Source organism: Benincasa hispida, chromosome 2, assembly GCF_027475165.1.
Source record: "Benincasa hispida cultivar pf3 chromosome 2, pf3_genome.v1.1, whole genome shotgun sequence".
In the NCBI taxonomy this organism is placed as follows: Eukaryota; Viridiplantae; Streptophyta; class Magnoliopsida; order Cucurbitales; family Cucurbitaceae; genus Benincasa; species Benincasa hispida.
Genome location: NC_143479.1, coordinates 8,201,539 through 8,213,493, shown reverse-complemented (window position 1 = coordinate 8,213,493; position 11,955 = coordinate 8,201,539). Strand labels below are relative to the sequence as shown.

General features: G+C 34.7%; 1 pseudogene; it reads left to right on the top strand.

Annotated features, from left to right (window-relative positions):
• Positions 1 to 7,007: 7,007 nt before the first annotated feature.
• Positions 7,008 to 11,938, top strand: LOC120071948 (plasma membrane ATPase 2-like; annotated as a pseudogene).
• Positions 11,939 to 11,955: the final 17 nt, after the last annotated feature.

Sequence of the window (11,955 nt, the reverse complement as noted above, 5' to 3'; positions counted from 1 at the left end):
ACAAAAGAGAAAAATATTTTAGCCCAAATGATAAAAAATAAAGAGGCACTTTTACCTTGATCCAATTCTTGAAGCCCTGATGCCCCAAAAATTCTTTGTTGGTAGAGAACTAGGTTGAGAATTGACCACGATTTTTCAACTGATGGCTAGCACATGGATGATCCCACTGAAATTTTGACTGATGGAAAAAAATGAAATGACTTTGTTTCCGATGGGTGCAAAAATGAAATTTCTTTCTTCCTCTATCTTTCAGATTCTCTCGATCTACCGTCTTTCTGTATTCTTTCTTTCTTCTAACCCTAATGAGTTTTCTTTGATCTGTGCGATTATTTATGAGTAAACGATGAGGAAGCTTGCAGTCGGGTAGACGAATGCAGAAGAAAGGATGTAGACGATCATGCAATCGTGTAGACGATTGCTCGAAGAAAGATGTATGATCGCGTAGTCGTGTAGACCATTGCTTGAGGGAAGATAGACGATCACACAGTCGTGTAGACAATTTCTTGAAGGAAAGGTAGACGATCGTTCTGTTCTACTAGACGATACGAAGAGAAAAGGTAAACGATGGATGATCTTGTAGACGATGAGAAGAGAAGAAGAAAATATACTATGATGTACGTGGTTTGGCTGTGAAAGCCTATGTCCACGGGAAGGAGATAGTTTTATTATGAAGCTAAGTCACAGACCCTTTTTCTTTACAGATTGCTCAAGTTTTCTTGAAGCTTTGTAATTGTTGTTGTTGTATTTAAAATTTGTAAATGATGAGTTTAAATACTATTTCTGATACAAGTAGTTACAATAACTAACTGTAAAGATTAAAGAAATGTGAAAACAGCTTCTTGATGTTGATGTATGAGCTTATATTCTTCAAATCTCCACTTTAAGCTCAACATGCAACCTCTTCTCCTTCATGATTTAACATGTCTTCACCCTTTTTTAGGAAACAGAAACCCGATCTGACCAAGACAGCTTGAAATATTGAGTTTACTCACAGGTTTGGTAAGCATATCGTCTGCATTCTCAGTGGTATGAACTTTTAGCACCTCGATTTCTCCTTTCTCTATTCTGTCTCTGACAAAGTGATACTTGATGATATTGAGGGTTTTTGGAAAGGTGAATGGCGCTTTGGTTATCATAGTAGATTTTAACTACTATTTGATCAATACCAAAGTCCTTCATCAGTCATTTTAACCACATAGCTTCCTTTATTGCTTCTGAAAGTGCCATATACACTGCTTTTGTGGTTGACAATGCTGTGATTGACTGTAAATTAGCTTTCCAACATAACAAGTTAGGACCAAATAAGAATAGATAACCTGTTGGAGATCTCCTTTTGTCTTGGTCACCTGCAAAATCTAAATCAACATATCCATATAGTTCTAAATTTGATTCATTAGTCCTTTGATATGTTAATTTTGACTGTTTAGACCAAATAAGATATCTTAAAATCCATTTTGTTGCTTCCCAATGTCTTTTTCCAGGGTTAGACATGTATCTACTGACTAAACTAGTGTTGTATGATAAGTCTAGTCTAGTAGATATCATTAAGTACATTAGACTCCCTACTACTTGATTGTATGGAATTGATTGCATTTGAGTCAAATGTTCTATGTCTGTCTATTTTGGTGAGTTCTCAGAGGACAGTTTAAAGTGTGTAGCAATAGGAATAGTAACAAGTTTTGCATTTACCATATTGAATCTGTTTATAATCTTTTCATAGTAGCTTAGTTGACTTATGGTTAGGGTTGAGGTTGTTCTGTCTCTCTGAATTTCAATCCCAAGGATCTTTCTAGACTGACCCAAGTCTTTCATGTCAAATTCTCTCTTTAGGAGACTTTTTACATGAGTTAAATCCTCCTAAGACTTTCCAGCTAGTAGCATATCATCAACATAGAGTAATAGGTAGACTTTGCCCTTATAGGTAGTAGAGTTGATATAAGTACAAATATCATAGGAACTCCTTTGAAAACCTATACACTCTATGTAGTCATTAAACCTCTTGTACTAGCATCTAGTGGATTGTTTTAAACCATATATTGATTTGTTTAGGAGACAATATAGGTATTCCTTGCCTTTTTCTTCAAACCCTTTAGGTTGAACCATATATATTACCTCATCTAGGTTTTCATGTAGGAAGGCAGTTTTAACATCTAGTTGATCTAGTTCTAAATTATACTGAGCAACTAGTGATAAAGAAGCCTAATAGAGGTTTGTTTCACTACTGGTGAAAAGATTTCAGTATAGTCTATTCCTTCTCTTTGAGTAAATCCTTTAGCCATTAACCTTGTCTTGTATCTAGGCCTTTCATCTTTGGTAGAACCTTCTTTTAGTTTATATATCCATTAGAAGCTATGGGTTTATAATCTTTAGGAAAAGGAGCTAGGGTCCAGGTTTTATTGATAGTGAGTGACTCCATCTCTTCACACATAACTTGAATCCAAGACCTAGCATTAGGGCAGTTCACTGCCTCTTCAAAAGTAGCTGGTTCTTGGTCATTAAGAGCTATTGTGGCATTTAGAACTAGGTTCATATAGCTATTTTCAGTATACCTAGCAGGAGGAACTATCACTCTTCTCTATCTATCCTAGCTAAAGAATACTGACTTAGGTCAGGGACAGCTTCAGTATTCCCAGTGGTCTCATTTGAGACATCTTCTTCTTCTTCTAAATCTATAAGAGGGTTTTGGTTAGTGGAAGAAGCTTTAGGTGACTCCACCTCAATCCTAGTGGTGTTAGGGTTGTTAGGAACTTCATAGGATGTCCTTGCCTTTTGCATAAACATTTCTTTTTCTTTGAAGGTGACATCTCTACTTATAATAAACTTCTCTTCAGTAGGGTTTCACATTTTAAAACCGTTTACTCCCTCAGAAAAACCTACAAACATACACTTTACTATCCTAGATTTTAATTTTCCCTGATTTTGATGTATGTAACCAACACATCCGAATACCCTTAGGTTATCTAGGTTAGGTGGATGTGAGGTCCATTTTTCTTCAGGAGTCAAAAAATTTAGGGAGGAATGTGGACACCTATTTAAGGTGTACACTATGTAGCTTGCAGCCTCTGTCCAGTAGTTTTCACTTAGAATTGCATCAGATAAGAGACATCTAACTCTTTCCATGACTGTCCTATTGAGTCTTTCAGCAATTCCATTTTGTTGAGGAGTGTATCTAACTGTCCTATGCCTAGTAATTCCCGTTTCTTTACAGAATTTGTTGTACTCTTCACAATAAAATTCCAGCCCATTAACAGTTCTTAAGTATTTAATTCCTTTAGAAGTTTGTTTCTCTATCATGAGTTTCCATTCCTTAAACCTATCAAACACTTGGTCTTTAGTTTTAAAGAAGTAGACCCAACTTTTCCTAGAGAAATCATTAATAAAAGAAAGTAAATACCTAGAGCCACTTAGGCTAGGTGTAGGAGCTATACCCCATAGGTCAGAGTGTATGTAATATAGGATAGCTTTTGTGATATGTTGTGCTTTAGTGAAACTATGCCTTGTGGCTTTCCCTAAAACATAATGCTCATAAAAGGTTAGTTCTTTTGAAAGACTTTTAGAGAGAATACCTTGATTAGATAGGACTTCTAGGCCTTTGGCACTTATGTGAGATAGTCTTTTGTGCCATAAATCAGCCTCGGTAATCTCATTTGTGGTGGCTACATAAGCTCCAATCATCATCTCTACCCCTTTGACCACAAACAAGTCATTTACCTTTTCCCCAAATAAGATTACTTTAGAGTCTTTAAGCACCTCAAGAGTTCTTCTTTTACCCCTGTATTCACACCCTATAGCATCTAACATGCCTAAGGAGATTAGATTTCTCTTAAATAGAGGAACATATCTCACATTCCTAAGAAGTTTGATAGTTCCATCTTTCAGTTTCATGGAAACAGAGCCAATGCCCTCAATTTTACAGGCTTGGTTATTACCCATATAAACCATTTCTCCTTCTATTTCCTTAAAGGTGTTAAACCAATGTTTCATTGATGCCATATGGTAGGTGCATCCGAAGACTAAAACCCAATCATGTTTACCTAAAGGGTTTATATGATTAGATCTGTCTAGAGTTGAGGCTAAGGCATCTGAGTAAATGAATGAACCCTCTACAGCAGATACCTCGGGTTGTTTTCCTTTTTAATCCTTCTCTTTCTTTTGGTTTTTTCTCTTTAAAATAAAACAGTCTTTTATTAGATGTCCTTTCTTCTTAGATTTATTTTCATCTGGGTTATGAGGTTTCTTATCTTTAGAGTGGTTTTGTTTGAAGTTTCCTTTTATAAACAGTCATTCACCACTAGGTTTATCCTTTTTATCAACCTATAGCTCAACCTAATTGATTATTTTATACACATTTTTATTGTATTTATCTTTAATATTCTCTAATATAATATTTTGTGTTTCAGGTTATTTGGGAGCCGTACAAAATTATTATGCATACTTTGTCTAATTTTTGTACGAATGGTCAAAACATATGGCAGATGATGAGTCCTCTCATATGTTTTCACATTGGTGAGTGGCATCTTCCTGACAGGGTGATGAGACAATTCGATTTTCAGCAAAATGTCCCATCGTCTTATAATACCGAACCCGTACTGCATGATATTGACCTAAGGACTGGAAATTGGTCCAAAAAAGTTGCACATTTGGTAGTGCGATGGCACTATCGTGCAAGGTTTATTGCAGTGGGGGTTTCTCTTGAACAGTTTGACACAGATGTCACTCCAAAATATGATTGGTATAATAATATCACAAGGCGCTACGTCACTCGTCTGGGAGCAGCTTTGGGTCATCTGGTAAATGAATATTATCTAATTATTTTTAATTTAAATTTAATTTAAATATTGTCTAATTATTTTATAATTCACAGAGATCGAACAACCGTAGACTCCGTGAGGTTGTGAATGATCCGAACCAGGTTCTTGCTATATGTAGTGGCAACCAAAGCTATATGGAGGAAATTCATTATATGTACGATATATCTATTGTTCCTCCACTAGCTCCTAGACGTAGAGGACCTGTTCGGGAAGAGGATGAGTTTGATGAGGTTGCACATAATGTGGAAGAGTTGCCCCCTATGATGCAGACGCAGAGTCAAATTGATTAGTCCGATGATGATGATGCCAGCATTTGGTTCAAGACATTATGACTCAGAGGCTGGTCCTATACGTGCATGGACATGGTCAGGGTCGTGGAGAGCATAATGAATATTTATATTATGAAGCGTCTGCAGAGGTACCGGAGCAACATCAAGAAGAATCCGAGCAACCTCAAGTTCGAAGTCAACGACGACAACCAGCTCGAAATCGACGACGTCCGCATTATGGAACACATTGATTTTTGTAATTATTTTTATATAAATGAGATATTTAATTTATATATTTTTTATTTTTATGAGATATTATTTTTTTAATTTATTCTTTTTATATATTATGAATAGTAATTATTTTGATATAGAAGCTTTTAAATGTCACTAACATAAATAATAACATCAGATAGTCTAAATCTAAAAAGTTAGGTAAAAAAAACTTCAATATTCAAATTTACATATTTTAGATAATAATTTGGGGACATAATAAATAAAATCAACACTCAAAACCTTCATATGCAAGTCTATAAATAAAACCGTATTATTGATATAAAGAATATAAATTTTAATCACAGTAGTGAGGTTTAAAAGATTTTACAATAATGATCTTGGATTCCTTTTGTACATTTGGTACCAAGATTTTGATAGAGTTTTTTTTTTCTTTTTTTTTTTAAAAAATTATATATAATAATAAAATATTTTTAGAAATTGTTTTTATAAAATGGAAAATTAAAAAAAAAAAAAAAAGGAAAGGAAGAAAGAAAGAAAGAAGAAGGTGGAATGTGTAATAATTAAAAAAAGAAAAAAAGGGAAAATTGTATGGATATCTTGCTCTCGCTCTCGCTCTCGGTCAAAATCTCGCTCCTGCTCTCTCAAACTCTCGCTCTCTCTCTTACTCTTCCCTCTTTCGTTCTCTCCCGATACAAAATTATTTTTAACACATTAAATAATTATGAGTGTTATGAGGAAGGTCTCCGGAATGATAATTAAACAGATTCAATAATAATGTTAGGGCAAGGTCGAGGGTTCAAAGTTCGACGTGCAAATGTAAAGGGAAAGGGGAAGGTTGAGGGTTCAAAATTCGATCCACCTAGGTCGAATTTTCAACTCTCGACTTATTTAAAAAAAAACAACAACAATATTTTTACAAATAGTTTGAAAACAACAATATTTTCCTAAATAGTTTCTAAAAGGGGAATATCCTTTTAATTTTTCCAATTATATTATGTGTGGAATTTTTTTAGTGTTGAATGAGAATATGTTTAGAAGTCTATCTTTAGAAATAAAAATTGAAAATAGTTTGCTTTTTGTTGTGAAATTGAGGAGCATAATTCAACACAATGGATATGGAGAAAATATTATATATATATATATATGATAATAATAATAAAATAACTAAATATAACTAAACTTATAAATAACTAAAATTATAATTTTATGGAAATAGAAAATATGATTTTATGGAAATAGGAAATATATGAAAATTTCTTTTTATTGTGCATCATTTTAAGATCCACCAAATGACACTATTTATAGGCAAAGTGGTAAGTAGGATGTGGACTTGCATGTACACCAAACATGAACTATTATAAGCAGCATGAACAACATGAAAAATGATACATGACTTTTAGGAGATTAAGCATTGAACATCTATTTTTGTGATATTTATAATACTTTTCATTTTTTTTTTTTTTGTTAATGTTGAAGCTTATTTGGTAGGCTAGTTTTTAAGACCGACGTTCATAACAAAAGCAGTAGGAAACAGAACAGTATTTTGTTCTAAAGTATAACATGATTTGAATTATATTTTAAAATTCATTTTGAGAATTTTTAGAAATAATATGCAACCAAACCAATCCTAATCCCTGTCTTGTAGGTCTTAACTCCAATAGGGAACTTCTGCATATGTTTAATTGATGTGAGGATGATTACGGAGATTATTGTCATGCACCCAAACCCAATTCAAGATCGTGAATATCATCCTGGAGCTGACAATCTTCTCGTGCTTCTGATTGGAGGAATTCCAATTGCCATGCCCACAGTCCTCTCTGTGACAATGGCTATTGGCTCTGATAGGTTGTCTCAGCAGGTTTGCTAGGCTTCTAAGATTTCCTGTTAGTTTTAAGTGTAAGTCAACTATGAGAAATGAATGATTGAGATATTGTAATAATTACTTGTAGGGTGCTATCACAAAGAGGATGACTGCGCAATTGAAGAGATGGCAGATATGGATGTGCTTTGCAGTGACAAGACTGGAACACTGACATTAGACAAGCTAACTATCGACAAAAATCTTGTTGAGGCCAGTAAGGAAATGTAGCTTTCTTCAGCTAATTTACATACATATCGTTCAGCCTACAAGCAGTAAGTCATTCTGAATGGAATATCTGACTTCTTTAGGTTTTGGCCAAAGGAGTGGATGTGGATACTGTGGTTCAAATGGCAGCCCGGGCATAAAGAACAGAGAACCAAGATGCTATTGATACTGCTATTGTTGGGATGCTTGCTGACCCAAAAGAGGTTTCACTTACTTGTACATGTTTTATTGCCAGTATTCATATTTTACGTAACTACACTGGGTATAATATGTTCATCTATTTATTTTCTTTTAAAGGCTCGTGCTGGTATTCAAGAAGTACACTTCCATTTAGCCCTACTGATAAGCGGGCTGCATTGACTCACATAGACCATGAGGTAAAATGCATAGAGTCAGCAAATGTGCACCAGAGCAGGTATATATTTGTCATCTTAGGTTGTATTGATGTTTCCTTTTTTCCAACTGAAATGAGAAAACTGATTAATCTCGACTCACTATACTGTTTATTTGTTGATCATGATACTAGAATCTGAACCTTGCGCAGAATAAGTCAGAGATTGAACGTAATGTTCATGCTGTGATAGACAAGTTTGCAGAACGAGGTTTATGCTCTCCTGTGTGGCATACCCAGGTATGTAGCGTCTCGACCGATGATTGTTCCTTGTAATTATTACTATTGGATCATGTATTTTTACTGGTTTGGTTGTCATTTATACACACACAAGAAGTTTCAGATGGTAGGAAGGAGAGTGCTGAAGGTCCATGGCAGTTTGTTGGCCTTCTGCCACAGTTCGACCCACCAAGGCATGACAGTGCAGAAACAATAAGGAAGGCTTAAATCTTGGAGTGAATGTGAAGATGATTACTGGTACCTATTTTTGGTAGCCAATCTATTAATGTAGTGAAAGTTAACATCAGTACCTCTGAACCAGGGTTAAACATGCATGCATTATAGTTTTTATTCAAAGGCTTGGATTTACCATATATGGATGCCAATATCCTGTGTTTTTTCTGTAAGTCTTCAATTTACTTTGGATGGAGCGTTAAGCTGTTAACTCTTTGTTTGATTGTATTGAAGAATGAAGAATAAGGCCATAAACAATGCTCCTGCCCTTAAAAAAGGCAGACATAGGAATAGCTGTCGCTGATGCTACTGATGCTGCTCGTAGTGCACATGATTAGATTATTGTCACATTGCCTCAACTGCACTTCCACAAAATTCTCATGTATGTGTTGTATGGTAGTGATGTTCTTCTTCTTCTATTTTTTTTTTTTTAATTTTAATTTTTTATTTTAAAATAAACCCTGGAAGAGTTGTGTGAAGATATACTTACTGAATTCTGTATGTGGCAGATATGTGCAGTTTCAATTCTTCTCTTCTTCTGATTTTATTATTATTATTATGGAAGAGGCTTGTGATGACAACTTACTAAATTTCTTTATGTGGCAGATATATGAAGTTTCAATCACTATTCGTATAGTGGTAAGTAAATGGTGGTTCTGTTCAGATTCAAATTCCCGGCATCTCTATCTTCTTTTTGTTAATCTATTCATTCAAGTTTCTTTTGATATCATGATCTAGAAATGTATTCATCTTGTATGTTTGTTGTTAACAACTTGGTTTCTGGAGGAACGCTTTTGACAGAGAACCTTTGAACGGAAGCAGATCGTCCAAATCCCATTTTGATTAAACGCATACATTTACAGTCATACAAGAACAGATTATGCATAAAACTTAAATTACAGTATGCTTTTGACATAAAAACAAAGTTTAGAGATTATACCTTTGAAGAACCATTCTTCAAGTTAATCCCTCGATTGTACTTATTCAAGAACGCGTCGAAAAAGTCACAAACTCCCTCGAACATCAGCAAGCAACAACGTGATCCTCGAACTAAAAAGGGACACTACCACTTAGTGACCTTGGTATTATCGGTGTGAGAATCCAGTAGTGGTGGGCTCTGGCTAATTTTGGTTAGAGGGAAATTTTGAGTTAGAGGAGGAAGATGATCAAGAAGGGAACAAGACTGTCGTGTAGACGATCAAGCCTATCGCATAGACTATATTACTCGATCGTTCAGTCTCTCAAGGAATCGTGTAGAAGACTTTCTTTTACTCGATCGTGAAAGCTTGTTTGTTGGAATAATCAAATCACATTTTCATTTATCACACATTTGCCATAAAAAACTAACTAATTAACTTTCCACTAATGGCGGTTATAGAGAAAAATGGTTAATTATTAAATAATTAATAAATTATAAATAAATATGATAATTAACTTATCATATTATATTTATAACCTATGGTTTTTAATATTGCATCATATACAATATATAAACCATAATTTTTTTTCTCTATTTTATGATATTTAAAATAAATTATATTTATATTAGATTTAATAACTATGAATCTTATTCATAGAAAATATATTCGAATCATATTCAAATATTTATTCCTTCAAACATACAATCATATATCAGATACATTATATCAATTATATCATATATAATTAATTTCTCTCTTATTAATTTGAACATTTCAAATTAACCTAAAAAACTGATTATTAACTTAAATCCATTGAGCTACCAAGGGAGCCTTATGGACCTGTAGTTTGAAGTTCCAACGGTACGTGAATAATTGATTAAACTCTTTAACCACATTATCCATCATCCGTTAACTATCGGGCACTCCACTAAAGACCAACAGTTGCACTCTTCGCAGATATATTTCTGTGTTCAGTACGATGATCTCGTAAGTATAGTTAAACCAAATTACCGTTTTGCCCATGTAGTTACATCTAACTCTGATCCCTCTAATGAATAATAGATCATAGTCTCACTATGACTAAGCCCCTCTCAGGCCAAGAGAGGGTGTGGCGCCACATTATTCAAGACCTAGAATCAGCTCTTAAGGGAGCAATTTATCTACTTTGGGGAATGAGTGAATTTCATCTTGTAGCTGAGTTCCCAACTCCCTAATCAGACGAATCCCCAAAATGGTAGGCTTGTTGAGTCGGCGATCTGGCCTCTCTCACCCATACAAATCAAAGGACCGCCCTCATAGGTAGGAATTCATAACTCACTCAGGATTAAGGTCGTGTTACCTATGGTCATCCTAGTGAAATGAAAGTCTCTATGATGAACGGCGTTATATAACAACACTAAAAAGTTTGTGGTCCGGTCTTATATAAACTCCTTTATATAGAATATCTCCGTTCGTATATTTAATACATGAATGATCAAGATCAGATCATTTGTAGTACTTTACAACATTTGTAATGCCTACAAAGCGGACCATACTTGTAGGGTCACCAGGATAAGGTACCCAGCCTTATCCATATACTACAGACCATTTAGGTTATTTACTTAAATATGATCCACTTGTATGTCTCCACATACATGTTTAAGTTACAACGATAACCATGGATGTTAGTTTATTAGTTTGTGGTTAATGCAACTAAAATATCATATATTTCATAGATAGAAGTGAATAAAATATCAAATATTATTAATCTTAGAAATATTTGTTCATACAAGGTTTACAAACTACAGCACCCTACGAGATTTAGGCCATCAATCCCAACAGTTTCATGTTGTTGGCTCTCATATGGAAATTTGACTTCCCACCCGCCTCCATTTATGGTGCTTATCATTGAAATTCTCAATGGTGGTTCGTACTTCCATATTCTTTTCCCTAAAATTAATAACCATTAGCATCATATACATGATGGGACTTGCCACTGAGTGAGTCTACTCTTAGATTTTAGGCCATAGACACTGCAAGTCGCCAACCAACTACATCTTCTTGTTACAAGCAATTTGTTAGGCATCCAAACCTAACAACAATAACTAACAAGAACACTCCCAATAACAGAGCATAATTCTGATAATCTTTATTTATATATCCAAGGGAAAATTATAGGAGAATTCAGCAAGATGAACTAGAAGAAAATAGCAAGAAGAACAAACAAATCAAAACTTTCTAGAGGGCTGGAAATCCTCTCCAAGTTATGTTTGACTCTAATTCTCGATTCCCCTTACCCTTTAGTTGAACCTCGCTTATACCCTCCATTCCTCATGGTCAGTTATGATTAGATATGAACTTATTACTTTCCCCTCTTGAACAGATTGCTATTTTAATTGTGGTTATGCAAATGAGAGTTTTGTTGCCATTGAGGGAAATGGATGGGGTTGGGCTAGTGTTATCGGGCTTTACAACATTATCTTTTACATACCATTTGATCTCGTTGAGTTCTTTATACCATATGCTTTGAGTGGGAGGGCTTGGGACTTCTTGTTATTGAACAAAGGTATCTCTATCTCCCCGCTAAATTACTTAATGTGATTTTCCTATTAACTGTGTCATGATCGACTCATTTCTTAGCATGTAGATTGCCTTTACTAGGGAAAAGGACTTTCGGAAGGAACAACGGGATCTACAGTTGGGCTCATGTGCAAAGAACATTAGATGGATTGCAAGCACCCACACCAAAATTTTCAATGACCGAGCTTATTCACCGAGCTCAATCAGATGGCTGAACAAGCCAAAAATAGAG